The sequence below is a fragment of the Lissotriton vulgaris genome, chromosome 3_1, assembly GCF_964263255.1.
Source record: "Lissotriton vulgaris chromosome 3_1, aLisVul1.2, whole genome shotgun sequence".
NCBI classification, from domain to species: Eukaryota; Metazoa; Chordata; class Amphibia; order Caudata; family Salamandridae; genus Lissotriton; species Lissotriton vulgaris.
The window spans coordinates 59,883,634-59,901,418 of record NC_141689.1 but is presented as its reverse complement, the minus strand read 5'-3'; the positions used below and the strand labels follow the sequence as shown (position 1 = coordinate 59,901,418).

General features: G+C 46.7%; 1 protein-coding gene across 2 annotated transcripts in view; it reads right to left on the bottom strand.

Annotated features, from left to right (window-relative positions):
• LOC147725947 (uncharacterized) overlaps window positions 1–17,785 on the bottom strand; it is a 142,864-nt gene that overhangs the window by 92,736 nt on the left and 32,343 nt on the right. The window lies entirely within an intron of this gene.

The window sequence follows — 17,785 nt, the reverse complement described above, 5'->3', positions numbered from 1 at the left end:
TACAACAAGGGGTGGTGAGGGATAGAGTCTCTGAATTAAGCAGAATACTCTCACCCAGTCAAGAGATCAGGGCTAGATCCAACACCGTTTTTTAGCTCACTGCACCATCCCAGTTTCAGAACCTGGCTGTATGCAAATTAGTCTGTTCCTGTCCCAGTGCATGATGGGAACAGGGCAAACCAAACTACAAAAGCCAATTCTTACACTGGGAAGGAAACAAGCTACCGGGGACCGGTTTCTGGCATTTCAGCCGTCTTCGGCCCGGCTTGCTTGAATCCTGATGGTACAATGAGCAAGGGACTCACATCTGAGTATACCCTTCCACGCTTAGGGTGGACAAAAATATTTACAACAAGGGGTGGTGAGGGATAGAGTCTCTGAATTAAGCAGAATACTCTCACCCAGTCAAGAGATCAGGGCTAGATCCAACACCGTTTTTTAGCTCACTGCACCATCCCAGTTTCAGAACCTGGCTGTATGCAAATTAGTCTGTTCCTGTCCCAGTGCATGATGGGAACAGGGCAAACCAAACTACAAAAGCCAATTCTTACACTGGGAAGGAAACAAGCTACCGGGGACCGGTTTCTGGCATTTCAGCCGTCTTCGGCCCGGCTTGCTTGAATCCTGATGGTGCAATGAGCAAGGGACTCACATCTGAGTATACCCTTCCACGCTTAGGGTGGACAAAAATATTTACAACAAGGGGTGGTGAGGGATAGAGTCTCTGAATTAAGCAGAATACTCTCACCCAGTCAAGAGATCAGGGCTAGATCCAACACCGTTTTTTAGCTCACTGCACCATCCCAGTTTCAGAACCTGGCTGTATGCAAATTAGTCTGTTCCTGTCCCAGTGCATGATGGGAACAGGGCAAACCAAACTACAAAAGCCAATTCTTACACTGGGAAGGAAACAAGCTACCGGGGACCGGTTTCTGGCATTTCAGCCATCTTCGGCCCGGCTTGCTTGAATCCTGATGGTGCAATGAGCAAGGGACTCACATCTGAGTATACCCTTCCACGCTTAGGGTGGACAAAAATATTTACAACAAGGGGTGGTGAGGGATAGAGTCTCTGAATTAAGCAGAATACTCTCACCCAGTCAAGAGATCAGGGCTAGATCCAACACCGTTTTTTAGCTCACTGCACCATCCCAGTTTCAGAACCTGGCTGTATGCAAATTAGTCTGTTCCTGTCCCAGTGCATGATGGGAACAGGGCAAACCAAACTACAAAAGCCAATTCTTACACTGGGAAGGAAACAAGCTACCGGGGACCGGTTTCTGGCATTTCAGCCGTCTTCGGCCCGGCTTGCTTGAATCCTGATGGTGCAATGAGCAAGGGACTCACATCTGAGTATACCCTTCCACGCTTAGGGTGGACAAAAATATTTACAACAAGGGGTGGTGAGGGATAGAGTCTCTGAATTAAGCAGAATACTCTCACCCAGTCAAGAGATCAGGGCTAGATCCAACACCGTTTTTTAGCTCACTGCACCATCCCAGTTTCAGAACCTGGCTGTATGCAAATTAGTCTGTTCCTGTCCCAGTGCATGATGGGAACAGGGCAAACCAAACTACAAAAGCCAATTCTTACACTGGGAAGGAAACAAGCTACCGGGGACCGGTTTCTGGCATTTCAGCCATCTTCGGCCCGGCTTGCTTGAATCCTGATGGTGCAATGAGCAAGGGACTCACATCTGAGTATACCCTTCCACGCTTAGGGTGGACAAAAATATTTACAACAAGGGGTGGTGAGGGATAGAGTCTCTGAATTAAGCAGAATACTCTCACCCAGTCAAGAGATCAGGGCTAGATCCAACACCGTTTTTTAGCTCACTGCACCATCCCAGTTTCAGAACCTGGCTGTATGCAAATTAGTCTGTTCCTGTCCCAGTGCATGATGGGAACAGGGCAAACCAAACTACAAAAGCCAATTCTTACACTGGGAAGGAAACAAGCTACCGGGGACCGGTTTCTGGCATTTCAGCCGTCTTCGGCCCGGCTTGCTTGAATCCTGATGGTGCAATGAGCAAGGGACTCACATCTGAGTATACCCTTCCACGCTTAGGGTGGACAAAAATATTTACAACAAGGGGTGGTGAGGGATAGAGTCTCTGAATTAAGCAGAATACTCTCACCCAGTCAAGAGATCAGGGCTAGATCCAACACCGTTTTTTAGCTCACTGCACCATCCCAGTTTCAGAACCTGGCTGTATGCAAATTAGTCTGTTCCTGTCCCAGTGCATGATGGGAACAGGGCAAACCAAACTACAAAAGCCAATTCTTACACTGGGAAGGAAACAAGCTACCGGGGACCGGTTTCTGGCATTTCAGCCGTCTTCGGCCCGGCTTGCTTGAATCCTGATGGTGCAATGAGCAAGGGACTCACATCTGAGTATACCCTTCCACGCTTAGGGTGGACAAAAATAGTTAAAACAAGGGGTGGTGAGGGATAGAGTCTCTGAATTAAGCAGAATACTCTCACCCAGTCAAGAGATCAGGGCTAGATCCAACACCGTTTTTTAGCTCACTGCACCATCCCAGTTTCAGAACCTGGCTGTATGCAAATTAGTCTGTTCCTGTCCCAGTGCATGATGGGAACAGGGCAAACCAAACTACAAAAGCCAATTCTTACACTGGGAAGGAAACAAGCTACCGGGGACCGGTTTCTGGCATTTCAGCCGTCTTCGGCCCGGCTTGCTTGAATCCTGATGGTGCAATGAGCAAGGGACTCACATCTGAGTATACCCTTCCACGCTTAGGGTGGACAAAAATATTTACAACAAGGGGTGGTGAGGGATAGAGTCTCTGAATTAAGCAGAATACTCTCACCCAGTCAAGAGATCAGGGCTAGATCCAACACCGTTTTTTAGCTCACTGCACCATCCCAGTTTCAGAACCTGGCTGTATGCAAATTAGTCTGTTCCTGTCCCAGTGCATGATGGGAACAGGGCAAACCAAACTACAAAAGCCAATTCTTACACTGGGAAGAAAACAAGCTACCGGGGACCGGTTTCTGGCATTTCAGCCGTCTTCGGCCCGGCTTGCTTGAATCCTGATGGTGCAATGAGCAAGGGACTCACATCTGAGTATACCCTTCCACGCTTAGGGTGGACAAAAATATTTACAACAAGGGGTGGTGAGGGATAGAGTCTCTGAATTAAGCAGAATACTCTCACCCAGTCAAGAGATCAGGGCTAGATCCAACACCGTTTTTTAGCTCACTGCACCATCCCAGTTTCAGAACCTGGCTGTATGCAAATTAGTCTGTTCCTGTCCCAGTGCATGATGGGAACAGGGCAAACCAAACTACAAAAGCCAATTCTTACACTGGGAAGGAAACAAGCTACCGGGGACCGGTTTCTGGCATTTCAGCTGTCTTCGGCCCGGCTTGCTTGAATCCTGATGGTGCAATGAGCAAGGGACTCACATCTGAGTATACCCTTCCACGCTTAGGGTGGACAAAAATATTTACAACAAGGGGTGGTGAGGGATAGAGTCTCTGAATTAAGCAGAATACTCTCACCCAGTCAAGAGATCAGGGCTAGATCCAACACCGTTTTTTAGCTCACTGCACCATCCCAGTTTCAGAACCTGGCTGTATGCAAATTAGTCTGTTCCTGTCCCAGTGCATGATGGGAACAGGGCAAACCAAACTACAAAAGCCAATTCTTACACTGGGAAGGAAACAAGCTACCGGGGACCGGTTTCTGGCATTTCAGCCGTCTTCGGCCCGGCTTGCTTGAATCCTGATGGTGCAATGAGCAAGGGACTCACATCTGAGTATACCCTTCCACGCTTAGGGTGGACAAAAATATTTACAACAAGGGGTGGTGAGGGATAGAGTCTCTGAATTAAGCAGAATACTCTCACCCAGTCAAGAGATCAGGGCTAGATCCAACACCGTTTTTTAGCTCACTGCACCATCCCAGTTTCAGAACCTGGCTGTATGCAAATTAGTCTGTTCCTGTCCCAGATTTTGGCCACTATAGGTGTGGCAGGGTATACTCAGACATGAGTCCCTTTCTCACTGCTCCATCAGGATTCAAGCAAGCCGGGCCGAAGACGGCTGAAATGCCAGGAACCGGTCCCCGGTAGCTTGTTTCCTTTCTGGTGAAGAATTGGCTTGGTAGTTTAGTCTGCCCTGTTCCCATGATGCACTGGGCCAGGGACAGACTAATTTGCATATAGCCAGGTTCTGAGCTGGGATGGGGCAGTGAGATAAATAACGGTGATGGATCAAGCCCTGATCTTTGGACTGGGTAAGAGTGGTCTGCTCAATTCAGACACTCTGTTCATCACCACCCCCTTTTCTGAATCGATTTTGGCCACTATAGGTGTGGCAGGGTATACTCAGACATGAGTCCCTTTCTCACTGCTCCATCAGGATTCAAGCAAGCCGGGCCGAAGACGGCTGAAATGCCAGAAACCGGTCCCCGGTAGCTTGTTTCCTTTCTGGTGAAGAATTGGCTTGGTAGTTTAGTCTGCCCTGTTCCCATGATGCACTGGGCCAGGGACAGACTAATTTGCATATAGCCAGGTTCTGAGCTGGGATGGGGCAGTGAGATAAATAACGGTGATGGATCAAGCCCTGATCTTTGGACTGGGTAAGAGTGGTCTGCTCAATTCAGACACTCTGTTCATCACCACCCCCTTTTCTGAATCGATTTTGGCCACTATAGGTGTGGCAGGGTATACTCAGACATGAGTCCCTTTCTCACTGCTCCATCAGGATTCAAGCAAGCCGGGCCGAAGACGGCTGAAATGCCAGAAACCGGTCCCCGGTAGCTTGTTTCCTTTCTGGTGAAGAATTGGCTTGGTAGTTTAGTCTGCCCTGTTCCCATGATGCACTGGGCCAGGGACAGACTAATTTGCATATAGCCAGGTTCTGAGCTGGGATGGGGCAGTGAGATAAATAACGGTGATGGATCAAGCCCTGATCTTTGGACTGGGTAAGAGTGGTCTGCTCAATTCAGACACTCTGTTCATCACCACCCCCTTTTCTGAATCGATTTTGGCCACTATAGGTGTGGCAGGGTATACTCAGACATGAGTCCCTTTCTCAGTGCTCCATCAGGATTCAAGCAAGCCGGGCCGAAGACGGCTGAAATGCCAGAAACCGGTCCCCGGTAGCTTGTTTCCTTTCTGGTGAAGAATTGGCTTGGTAGTTTAGTCTGCCCTGTTCCCATGATGCACTGGGCCAGGGACAGACTAATTTGCATATAGCCAGGTTCTGAGCTGGGATGGGGCAGTGAGATAAATAACGGTGATGGATCAAGCCCTGATCTTTGGACTGGGTAAGAGTGGTCTGCTCAATTCAGACACTCTGTTCATCACCACCCCCTTTTCTGAATCGATTTTGGCCACTATAGGTGTGGCAGGGTATACTCAGACATGAGTCCCTTTCTCACTGCTCCATCAGGATTCAAGCAAGCCGGGCCGAAGACGGCTGAAATGCCAGAAACCGGTCCCCGGTAGCTTGTTTCCTTTCTGGTGAAGAATTGGCTTGGTAGTTTAGTCTGCCCTGTTCCCATGATGCACTGGGCCAGGGACAGACTAATTTGCATATAGCCAGGTTCTGAGCTGGGATGGGGCAGTGAGATAAATAACGGTGATGGATCAAGCCCTGATCTTTGGACTGGGTAAGAGTGGTCTGCTCAATTCAGACACTCTGTTCATCACCACCCCCTTTTCTGAATCGATTTTGGCCACTATAGGTGTGGCAGGGTATACTCAGACATGAGTCCCTTTCTCACTGCTCCATCAGGATTCAAGCAAGCCGGGCTGAAGACGGCTGAAATGCCAGAAACCGGTCCCCGGTAGCTTGTTTCCTTTCTGGTGAAGAATTGGCTTGGTAGTTTAGTCTGCCCTGTTCCCATGATGCACTGGGCCAGGGACAGACTAATTTGCATATAGCCAGGTTCTGAGCTGGGATGGGGCAGTGAGATAAATAACGGTGATGGATCAAGCCCTGATCTTTGGACTGGGTAAGAGTGGTCTGCTCAATTCAGACACTCTGTTCATCACCACCCCCTTTTCTGAATCGACTTTTGAGAATGAGCACACGCCGAACGTCATCATATCTAAAGTACCGGCTCCAGTGGGCGTGGTTGCTCCCCCAGCCTTCTGGTACTTGTAGTTGCTGATACTTTAGATATGATGACGTTCGGCATGTGCTCATTCTCAAAAGTCAGCCTGTGACGAAGGGCAGGAGCCCGAAACGCGTCGGCATTTGACTTTTAAATATGAAGTGCTGCTGGCGGTGCATTCATCTTGTTTTGGTCTCGAAATAAAAAAGTGCAGAAGATTTCACCTGTCTTCTTGAGGCAACTCTTTACGTTGGATATGTAGCGGCGTGCCTAGCCGCGACGGAAGCCCCGCCGCTGCTGCGGACCCTGATGTCGCCTCTGTGTGTTTGCTGTTGGGATGAGGTGCTGCCTTTTCGGGACCAGTGATGAATAACTTTGTGATTTGCACCTTACAGACAAGCCACCCACTTGGGCAGTTTGATGGATTACTCATTACATGAGCACACGCGAAAACTCACTGGAGTAATATCAGCAACTACAAGTACCAGAAGGCTGGGGGAGCAGCCACGCCCACTGGCGCCGGTACTTTAGATATGATGACGATTGGCGTGTGCTCATTCTCAAAAGTCAGCCTGTGACGAAGGGCTGGAGCCAAAACCGCGTCGGCGTTTGACTTTTAAATATGAAGTGCTGCTGGCGGTGCATTCATCTTGTTTTGGTCTCGAAATAAAAAAGTGCAGAAGATTTCACCCGTGTGGCTCCCTCTTCTTGAGGCAACTCTTTACGTTGGATATTTTTATATATATATAAATCTATGTAGACACACAAATATATATATTTATAAATTATAATTTATAAATTACACTTAGAATTATTAAATTAACAATATATTACATTTAAAGAATAAAGTGTTTTAGGTCGATATTCTTTTTAATGTCACTTAAATTATAAATATAGGACCACAATATTTTTGCTAATGATATTTTCAACACAATATTTCTGTTACTCAATATTTATGATCACAATATTCCGTCAGGTATCCGTGAACGAGAGGCTGAGTGAGTTTGTCTGCATCAGCTTGTACGAGAATTAATTTCCAATTAATTTAGCAATTGCTAGAAGATGTATTAGAAAGTATTGGCTTCTCCTGAAAGCATCTATCATTGAAGAGATCATTTGCTAGTTTGTTGGTATGGTCAGGACTCAGAGGTATTTTCATAGGTTATTAGATACTTATTATATGGCAGTCCATGCCAGCTTATGGATATTGTATGGTGGTGTTGCATAATGTTGTTATCTGAAAGTTAGATTCCATCCATTCATTATCAATATTGATTGATTTACTGATACTGTAGATGAAATATGCAAATTCACTTTTGATGCTGTTCAGATTGTTCCCTAATTAATGATTTACAAAGTCTTGATTTAGAAAGATGGCTTAGCTTGATTACACTTTTAAAGTGGCGCCAATCTCCAGGCTCATCAAAAGGTCCATGCTTGTTAGAGGACTATAGTGTGGAGTGGTGAAGAGCAGAGGAGGGTGGTGATTTGTGAAGCATGATTTTATCCAGTTGATTTAACTTTGTTAAGATTATAAGTGATGAAAAACCCACCAGACTCTCCCAAGCAGTACTTCAAATGAAAATACAGAAGCAAAAGTACTCACTATTTATAGTACCTGTTTGCTCCTGAATAGTGCTGGTACCCTCCCATTAAATGCATTGCAACAGTGCTGAGAAATATAGAAGTGCAGGTGCTCACTTTTTAAAGTGCATGATTGCTTCTGAGAATTGCTCTCTCATTAAATGCATTGCAACAGTGCTGAGAAGTGCAGTTACTCTCCTTTTTAAATGAAAGAAATCCAGGTACTCAGCACCAGACAGCATCTGTCCATTTAAAGCACTTCTCCCATCATAAGTACTCTCTTGTCAGGGGGCTCAAAGCAGTGTGGTGAAGATAGGAGGAAAAGGGCAGCGCTGCTGAGAAGCTGCTTGATCACTGGACACCCTCCATTTAAAAGACTGAGTTCCACCACAGCAGCATGACTAACAAAGGATCATTTTAGCCAATGAAGTGTGCTTTACTTAGCTAGTTTTTAAAAGGTGTAAACCCTCAGGCTGTGACACACACACACACCATCACAAGTACAAGCTTGTCAGAGGATCCAAGCCAGCATAATGAAGATGATTGGAGAAGGTGGTTGCTACTGCAGAGGCAGCTCGCTCTACCAGTAGCGGCTCCTGGAGGGAGTGCTGCCGGGCGGTGACGCAGGGTGGGGAGGGGCAGAGTGGGGGGTAGTAAACTCCGGATTATGGCCTAACGGAGGTAAATATACAAAGAAATAAATAAAATGAATTTCGTTGCGAGCGCTGATTCGCCAAATGCATAGGCATGAATGTGCAGTCAAGCTCTATCCAGAGGCTCTGGCTTAGATGGGAGTCTAGATTCAGTACAACATAATATATAGACTTACAATAAAGATGTGAACATTCAACCAGTGTTGTGAGCAATAAACATTTTTAATAACTTCTATAAATATATAAACATTTTTGTTGTTCCGCATGGCAATCAAATAGAGGTCTTAAGTGAAGGTGATTTTTGTGAATTACTAATACTAAATCAAATTACTAATACTTCATGATTTTAATTGTGCAGCAGGTGCAGTGACACAGGGACCAAAAGCTTCAGGCACCCCACTAAATACCCAATATTGCTATATTTTATTTCTAAACAGGTAACCACAAGTGCAGTTATCTAGGGCCATGATTTCAATAATGCTGCAGGTGCAGAGGCACCCGGGCCAAAAGATGTCAGAATTCCTCTCCACACCACATAATGCTATATTTAACTAACTCCTCTAAACACATAATATTACTATTACGTTAATTAATTGTATTAATTCCTTCTTTCGTTTTGTTTTTCAAAATGTTACCATTACTTACCCACACCATACCACTAGTACAGCACAATATGGATAAGTTACTTACCTGTAATCCTAGTTCTCTTCCAGGGGTATCCTCATCAAAGTCATAAGCACTGAATATTCCCGCCCATGTGCGGGACCCCGAAAGCAATATAAAAATATATATGTAAAAAACACATATATCTCGCTCCACATATATGTATGTACATATATTATTGTTCTCACAACAATGCAGCTCCATAACTGAGGGTAAAAACAATGTAAACGCATATACATGCACTGCAATTATTTAGGAAGCAAAAGAAAGCAAACACATTAGGTCAAATAATCTTTGAACTTTGTGTTTTAATGAGTAAACCACTCATAAATCCTGAAAATTGCTTGTAAATAGACATTGTTAGCCCTCAGGCTGCATTATAAAAACAATAGCATAGAAAATGAAACCATTTTCAACAAAAACTGGCACCATGCCTTTAAGGTAGCCATGACCCCAGGCTTCCCATCATGCCTCAGGGGTGACAGTTAGGTCAGTTGTTCTTTGCATAACCCTGAAGACAGGGCTCAACCACAAGATTGAAAAACAGTACCAAATCTCATTTACCTGGGGAGGCGGGTGGGTTGCTTATGACTTTGATGAGGATACCCCTGGATGAGAACTAGGATTACAGGTAAGTAACTTATCCTTCTCTTCCAGGGGATCCTCATCAATAGTCATAAGCACTGAATAGAATAGCAAGCCCATCAACCACCTGCAGGTAATTGAGAAGTACATGACCCAACCAAATTATAACAGCCAAATCCTCAGCTGTTAAACAGATTCCTCAGGGAGGCCTGGCCCACCTGGGTATCTGCTCTCGTGTCAGAATCTAGACAGTAATGTCTGGTAAATGTATGGACAGACCTCCAGGTCGCCGCTTTACAAATCTCAGACATGGGCACATCATGCAGGTAAGCTGCCGTGGCTGCTCTACCTCTAGTGGAATGCACCTTAGGAGTACCCCCTAAAGGCTTCTGCGCCAATTGGTAAGCAAACTTGATGCACGAAACGATCCACCTGGAGATAGAACGTTTCGAGGCAGCATGACCAGTTCTGATCGATCCGTAGTTAACAAACAATTGATCAGAATGTCAAATAGACCTGGACCTGTCCAGATAGAACTTTAAAACCCTTTTCAGGTCCAAAGAGTGTAACACCCTCTCAGCTGGTGTAGAGGGATTAGGAAAGAAAGTGGGTAAAGAGATAGACTGATTGACATGAAAATCTGATACCACTTTCAGCAGGAAAGAAGGATGCGTTCTAAGCACCACTCTGTTCAAATGAAAAACTGTATACGGTTCTTTAGTACAGAGAGCCTGAATTTCGCTCACCCTACGCGCTGACGTAATCGCTACCAAAAAAGCCGCTTTCCAGGAAATATGCTGTAAAGTAGCTTCATGAATGGGCTCAAAAGGAGGGTCCATCAACTTTGATAGGACTAGGTTCAGCTCCCAGAGCGGAGCAGGAGGCCGTACAGGAGGGTACACCTTTTTCAGACCTTGCAAGAAATCTTTTACTGCTGGAAGCTGAAAAAAAGAAGTTTGTGAAGGTGATTGCCTATAAGCTGTTATAGCGGCTAAATGCACCTTAATGGAGTTAAACTTCAAACCTGCTTTAGTCAGGTACAACAAGTATGGGAGAACTGCTTCTTCCTGACTCTTTACCAGATTGTGACCATTCTGCATGCACCACATATAGAATCTCTTCCACTTGCATGCATAAGAATGTCTTGTGGAAGGACGTCGTGCTTCTTTCAGAATGGACATGCAGTCCTGTGGCAGTCCTAGATGGCCGTTTTGAATGACCTCAGGAGCCATGCTGCCAAGTTCAGTGACGGAAGGTTGGGATGGTGAATCCTCCCGTTCATCTTCGATAACAGGTCCTGCCTGCATGGAAGCCTCTTGTGAGGAGACACTGATAGGTGAAGTAGGTCCGTGTACCACCATTGCCTCGGCCAGTCGGGGGCAATCAGGATCATTGTTGTGCACGAGTGGTTCAGCTTGCTCACCACCTTCGGGATCAGCAGAAGGGGTGGAAAGGCGTACACAAACTACCCTGACCAGTCGATTAAAAGAGAATTCCCTCTTGTTCCTGGTCGATAGAACCTGGAGGCGCAGCTTGGGCATTTGCTATTTGCGTCGTCCGCGAAGAGATCTATGGAAGGACGACCCCATGACTGGAAAATGTCGTGCAGCACTTCGTCGTTGAGAACCCAGTCTTCTTTGTCTTCGAAATGCCGACTTAGTGCGTCCGCCCTCACGTTCTGCTCTCCTGGGAGATGGACTGCCTGAACAGACAACTTGCGAGCTATAAGCCAATGCCAGATGCGCTGAGCTTCCAGAGACAGTGTCCTTGAGCGAGTTCCTCCCTGCTTGTTCAAATAGTACATCGTGGTGGTGTTGTCCGTCTGTACTAGAACCATTTCCTCCTGAAGCGAGGGAAGGAACGCTTTGAGAGCCAGGTTAACCGCTCTCAATTCCAGCAAGTTGATGTGATATGTGCTTTCTTTGGAAGACCACAGACCCTGCACTTGTAGAGGACCCATGTGCGCCCCCCATCCTTGTAATGATGCGTCTGTGATGATCGTTTGTGTGGGAGGAGGTTGATGGAACAGAATCCCCACCTGCATGTTTTGTCTCTTCGTCCACCACTGGAGGGAAGATTGAGCTACCTCCGACAAAGTGATTTGATCATCCCATCGATCTGAGTTTTGGTCCCATTTGTCCTCCAGATCCTGCTGAAGAGGACGCATCCGAAGTCTGGCGTTCGGTGCCAGGAAAATGCAGGAAGCCATCGATCCCAAGAGTGAGGCTATCGTCCGCACCTTCTGAGACCTGTGGTGAAGAATTGTCTGGCATTTGAGGGCTATCGAAAACTGTCTCTCCTCCGAAGGAAACACTTTTCCTACCTCGGAGTCTAGTAGAGCTCCTAGGAAGTGGATCTTCTGAGTGGGTTGAGAAACAGACTTGCTGTAGTTGACATGCAGTCCTAGACGCTGACACAGTTCTATGCATGTCTGGAATTGATTCCTTACATTGCCTGGAGTTGGACCTTTCAACAGCCAATCGTCTAAGTATGGGTATACGAAGACTCCCCTGCGGCGTAGAGCTGCCGCCACCACTGCGACACACTTCGTGAACACCCTGGGAGCCGACTTCAACCCAAACGGAAGGACTTTGAACTGGTAGTGGGAGGTCCCCACCCGGAACCGAAGGAATCTTCTGTGATCGGGCCGTATTGGTATATGAAAGTACGCATCTTGAAGGTCCATCGAACACATCCAATCCCCCTTCCTGAGATGTGGATATATTTGGTGAAGCGCCAACATGCGAAACTTTTCTTTTCGTACATGCAGATTGAGTGTTCTCAAGTCCAGAATGGGCCTGTATTCTTCCTTTTGTTCCTTTTTTATGACCAGAAAGTACCTCGAATACACTCCTTTCCCCCTTTGGGACACCGGCACTCTCTCAATGGCTTCTTTTTCGAGGAGTGTAGCTACTTCCTTCTTTAACCTTTGTAGCTGGTGGCTTGATGTTGGCATCGGGGAAACGGGTGGAGGTAGACGATTAAAACAAAGACAGTACCCATTCTGCAGCGTAGACAACACCCATTGATCTTTTGTAATGGTCTGCCACTCTGTCCTGTGATGCGCAATGCTTCCCCCCACTGGAGTGGGTAACGGCGCTGGGGGAAGTGAATATTCATTGCTTCTGCTGAGATTTATTGAAGTTGTTGCCTTGGCGCTGATTTCCATTTCCTTTGGAATTGCCCTTGCCCTTGTATTGAGACTTTTGTTGGCTCTGCTGGTTCTGGCCTTTCTGCCAGTGAGGGGTTTGAACCCTCTGCTTCGAAGAACCCTTGTTCGAATGGAATTTCTTCCTGAATTCCTTTTTCTTCTCAAGTCCCACGGCTTTGAGGGTGTCCAACTCAGTCTTCATGCGTTGCATCTCCTCATCTGCACTTGCTCCAAAAAGAGATGTGCCTGAAAAAGGAAGGTTTAGGATTCTGGCTTGAGCCTCTGGTTTCAATGCTGTGAGGCGTAACCAAGAGGTTCTCCTTGCTGTGATTCCATGTACATAGCCATGCGCAGCCAGCGTTGCCCCATCTGCCGCCGCTCCTATAATCTGATTGGAGACTTGACCGCCCTCCATCAGAACCTCCTCAAAGTCCTTTCTATCTTCCTGAGGAAGTTTAGCAGTAAATCTCTGAAGCGAGTCCCACAGAGCTCTGTCATACCTGCCGAGCAGTGCTTCCGCATTGTAGACTTTGAGGAAAGAGGCTGAGGTGTTACAAACTCTTCTCCCCCATGAGTCTTGCACCTTGCTATCCTTATCCGGAGGTACCGTGGATGAGGAAGCTACCGCATTGGATTTTCTAGCTGCCGCAATGATTACTGAATCTGGCGGGGGATCAGCTTTGAGGAACAGAGGATCCTCCTCCGGAGGACGATACTTTTTGAGAATCCTCGCTGGAACGGACTTCACCGTTGCCGGAGTGAGGAAGACTTCGTTCACAGGTTCCATTATATCCGGAACCAACGGCAACAACGGTGTGGGTGCTGTTCTGTGTTGCAGGGTTTCAAATATGACAGTCGTCTTGATTTGTGGAGCTGTCATCGGTACTCCCAGCTTCAGGGCTCCCCTGCCCAAGATATCTTGGAACGAGAAAATATCTTCAGTTGGAGATACCCTCGAGAGTGGGCTGCTTGTAAGGGTCGGAGAGTAAGCTCTGTGAGATCGGGTTCTCGAAGAACTTGAAGAACTACGTGTCCTCCTGGACCTAGATCTTCTGCTTGAACGCGTTTTAGAACGAGAACGCTCTCTGTGACGAGAATGTTTCTTACTTGAATGCTTAGAACGAGACCGTTCTCTGCGGGGAACAGGTTGGTCTCGATATCTTTTTAGGCGATCTGCCGTCTCCTTGTCCTTTGACCAGTGGTGAAGAGGTCTATTCAACCTTGGGGAAAGATGAATAGAAGGAGATTTGTGGACAGGATCCTTCACTGGTGAACGTGAACGTGGAGGTTGATCCGTTCGATCCTGTTGCAATCTTGCAGGAGATTTGGACCTCTCCCTATTCGATGCACAGCTTTGTCCATCCGAGTATCTGCCACTGCGAGATGATGAGGAAGATGAGGAAAGACTCACTAGAGATCCAGAGGAAGACCTCGACCGAGATCTCTCTTCTGCAATCCTCCGTCTCTTGGCAGGGGGATTTTGCACTGGAGATTGTTCCACCTCCGCAGCCGATGCTGAACCTGGAGAACCCAACTGTGGTCCTAGGACGTGAGCCTGGTCCAATGAGTCACTCTGAACCACCTGTGTCAAAGGTGACGTCTCCTTTGATCTTGCAGGAGAAATGTTCTCTGGCTGCGAAGAGCTCCGTTCCCTGGATCTTTGCTGATCCATCGACGGTGGTCGTAACGACGCCGAGCAGGTAGACGCTCTCTCGACGTCGACCGTGATTTCTCTAACGTCGACCTCGGGTGGCGATGACTGTCCTTCGACGTTGAAGGTTGTCTGCTCGACGTCGATGGAGGCTGTTTTGACGCCGATCGCCGATGTTTCGTAGGCGACTGGGCGTGCCTCAACTCCGAATGCCGTTTCGACGTTGAACGCTCTTGACCAGGCGTCGACGTTGGCTGCATCGACGTCGACCGATGATGTGTCGACAGAGGCTCCCTCGACGCCGAACGACCATGACTAGTCGTCGACGGAGGATGACTCGACGTCGAACGCCGATGGCCCGGCGTCGACGGAGAATGCCTCGACGTCATAGCATGACGATGCTGCTTCGACGTCATATGGCTCGCCGTCGAGCTCTTCCACTTCGACGGTGACCTATCCCTCGATGCTGACTGTAGCGGAGGTACCTTAGATGTAGACGCTGAAGACATCTTCTTTGTCGCCGTCGACTACTTCTCCAACGCCGATCCCGACGTCGAATGCGAACAAGTCGGGGCTTCTCTTGACGTCGACCGCGCCTTCCGACTTTTCTGCTTCTTGGGAGATCTTCCTCTCTCAGAAAGCCCATAAACTCAAATCCTCTCACGTTCCTTAAGAGTCCTGGAAGTTAAAACCTGGCAGTGTTCACAGGTTTTAGAGGAATGAGATTCTGGTAGGCACAGGATACAGACTGAATGAGTGTCAGTCTTGGCCATCTTCCTTCCACACGAAGGACATTTGTCAAAGAGAGATGGCATCTTTGACAGGAAAAACACCTTTTTTAAGCTTAAAAAAGGTTTAAGCAACACCCTATGTCTAAAAGACGTCGAGTGAAAGCAAAAAATTGTAGATTACTTGGATATTTCTTGGCAGAAAGTCAAAAAAGAAAGGAGCTGTTTCACCAGGGTCCTGACTGAAGGAGCCGGAAAGATCAACTGACCTAACTGTCACCCCTGAGGCATGATGGGAAGCCTGGGGTCATGGTTGCCTTAAAGGCACGGTGCCAGTTTTTGTTGAAAATGGTTTCATTTTCTATGCTATTGTTTTTACAATGCAGCCTGAGGGCTAACAATGTCTATTTACAAGCAATTTTCAGGATTTATGAGTGGTTTACTCATTAAAACACAAAGTTCAAAGATTATTTGACCTAATGTGTTTGCTTTCTTTTGCTTCCTAAATAATTGCAGTGCATGTATATGCGTTTACATTGTTTTTACCCTCAGTTATGGAGCTGCATTGTTGTGAGAAAAATAATATATGTACATACATATATGTGGAGCAAGATATATGTGTTTTTTACATATATATTTTTATATTGTTTCCGGGGTCCCGCACATGGGCGGGAATATTCAGTGCTTATGACTATTGATGAGGATCCCCTGGAAGAGAAATTGCCTTTTTGTACATAAACAAGTTATAACACTTTAGCAGACTTTCGGTAACGTATATTGTACAACTACTCAGCAAGCTACAACTTACAACAAAAGCAGCTCAATATTAACCCCTTGCATGCGTCGGACAGCCCCTGGCTGTCTGACGTCACAGTGGGCGTGTGCGGAGGATGGCCCGACCATCCGAACCCTGCTCACTCATTATTTCCCTAGCACCGCCATTCCGCCACGGTCAAGGAGTTATTCACAAAGGCGAAACCTGATGCATTTACAAATGCTTGTTTTTCTTCTTTCAACTCCATAGGTAACCTATAAATACATGGGCCCTAGAGAACTCAGTGGTTGCTGGACCATACTCCTATTTGCCAGCATGCACAAGTAATCTTGAAGGCAGGGAGGGAGCGGAAGTTACTTGCCTGCTTCAGCCAGTGGTCAGGAGGCAGCTCAAATTCAAGCGCCCCGCATTCAGATGGCACATCATCCACAGACACCTCGGAGGCTTAAAGCATCATGGGGCAAGAAGCTACCCATCGGATCTCCTGACATCTCGGTTTTGTAAGGTGGCTCTATGTGGCAAAGATCACAGGGTGAGTCTGGGAGGATTAGGGGATTGCGGACATAATAAAAGTGCTACCATGGTTGGTGCAATTTTGTATGTGTACAGGTTCCTGGGTTGCAATTCCCAGCATCTCTAGAAGCAAGGGTAGGAAGCTTTGTTTTTTATCCTCAATGCCTGTGCCCGGTGAATCCCTGCAGACCATATTCGCGGCGGATTGTTTCTGCCTTACATTAATATACTACACTAGTAGATACAGGGGCGCAACTAGACCTGAACTTCGGAGGGGCCAACAAGTCAACCAATGGAGGTTGGGCAAACACTTGAAGCAATGGGGCGGGGCTATCCTTGGAACCAATGCAAGTAGTAGAAAGGTAAATTGTGCATTTTAAATGTATTGATCAAAAGTGGTCCGATTATAACAAACTTGTTTAAGTGGATTTGGCAATGTTGATAGGCTACAGACAGAGGACTATAAAAAGGGGCCTGAGTAAAACAACCTAAAAGCATCTTTCAGACATTTCAATCCAAAACACTAGAGTCAATTTTGGTAAGGATATTTCAACCCTTTTTGCCAATTCTCAATGTGTTCCTTCAAGCTCCAGAACATATAGAAAGTTTGGCAGATGGGTAATGTCAAACAAAGGTAATTCCAACAGAAACAGAAATCGTGCCACTTAAACTGTTTCTAATTTTGTTCTAAAGCCCTAGTGCAAAGTGTGAAACCCACTAACTATCAATATTGTTCAGAGGCAATGAGCATCATAAAATGCAACATTTATTACAAAGTTCTCCACAATTCTTTTGAAAAGATTGACCATATTCATATTCTCTATAATGGTTGTCCATAAAGTATATATTAATTATAGCAATCAGCCCTGCCTTACCCCAAAACCGGTCTCAGGATGCTTGTTTCCGGTTCAGGGAAGACCTGACTTGACAGTTTGGGCTGGACTGTTCCCATGAGGCACAGGGTCAAGACTGATTTGCATATGGCTGTATCTGAACTGAGGTGGCGAAGTGAGCTAAAGAATGATGATGGATTCAACCCAGATTTGTGACTGAGGCTGAGTGTCAGAAAGGTTTCAGCGCTCCGTCCATCATCTCCTTGTGTTTGCTTTGTTCGCTCTAAGTTGGTAGGGTATGCCAGACGTGGGTCCCTTGCTCACTTTGCCACTGGATTCAAGCTAGTCTGGCTGATTAGGGGGTTTATCCATACACCAGTCCGAGGATGCTTGTTTCCGGTTCATGGAAGAACTGGCTTGGCAGTTTGGGCTGGACTGTTCCCATGAGGCACAGGGTCAAGACTGATTTGCATATAGCTGGGTCTGAACTGAGGTGGTGAAGTGAGCTAAGGAACGATGATGGATTCAACCCAGATCTGTGACTGGAGGTGAATGTCTGAAA